This window comes from Haplochromis burtoni, unplaced genomic scaffold (genome assembly GCF_018398535.1).
Source record: "Haplochromis burtoni strain Fernald_Lab_line unplaced genomic scaffold, NCSU_Asbu1 Contig_184, whole genome shotgun sequence".
NCBI lineage: Eukaryota > Metazoa > Chordata > Actinopteri > Cichliformes > Cichlidae > Haplochromis > Haplochromis burtoni.
Genome location: NW_024582545.1, coordinates 443,161 through 444,349, shown reverse-complemented (window position 1 = coordinate 444,349; position 1,189 = coordinate 443,161).

Genomic DNA, 1,189 nt, shown 5'->3' with positions numbered 1-1,189 from the left:
CCCCCCCCCCATCCTTCTTGTTGGTTCTCTCAGTCATTGTCCCAGGACTGACTGGCCATTCTCAGCCTGCGATGGAGATGTCCTACAGGGGGGTTGCATGCTGTGGGAAACTAGTTGATGAATGAGTGTTTGGCATGCTTGCATAGATGCATAGTTTGCTCCAGTATAGTTTGCGTGTGCGTGTGTGTGTGTGTGTGTGTGTGTGTGTGTGTGCGTAGTGGGTGCATCGAAGGAGTGGGAATACAGATCGGTGTGTGTGTGTGTGTGTGTGTGTGTGTGTGTGTGTGTGTGTGTGTGCACGCACACGTTATTGTAGTAATACTGAATACATGCATATGTGTGTGCCTGTATGAACACAATGCCTCACTTGTGTTGCTATAGAAGTGGAGTTATGGCCTTTGTCCTGTCAGCATTCTTGTGTTGCTGTTGGCTCTGGAGTGCATGGCAGCTCCCGCAGGCTTGGGGACAATAACACCCCCCACCAAACACATACAACCCCCCACCTTCCCTTCCTCACTTGGAGTCACAATGCGCCTCTTGGGCAGCACCCATCACCCTGAGACAAACAAAAATGGCCTGCTCAGGGTGTCAGAGCAATATCCACCCAGAGGACCACGGGTATTAAAGGAGGCCAATTAGGTTTAAAAATATTTCCTCTTATAAATGTACAGTTACAGTGGTCTAATAAATTTAAAAGAGATATGCAGTTTTCTTTGCATCAAGTCAGTAATTAAAAAGAAACTGATGCAAAATACTTTGTCCAATAACCTGTGTGGCCAGACTGCTTCCAGCTGACAGGAATGCAACAGTAACACAAATAAGCACTCATTAGGTTCAGAACTCAATAACATGAAAGCATGGATCCATCCTGCTTCGTATCAGTGGTTCAGCCTCCTGGTGGTGGTTCCATAGAGAGTAAAGGCACTTCAGAAGGCAGAAGGAGGTCCAACATGATACTATTAGGAGTACCTAATGAAGTGACAGGAACTTGTAAAGTGGATGTTTTGGACTCCACACTGAAGCCTCAGCATTAGCCTTTTGGCAGAACTAACTATTTCTGGATAAAAGGTTGGAGAGCTTAAATCTGTAAACTGCAGGGGTGCAACACCCACAAAGTCACATCCTTTCATAGCTAATTAGTGCTAAAAACAAGAAATACTAGTTTTAATTACCAAAACTGAAGCATAAA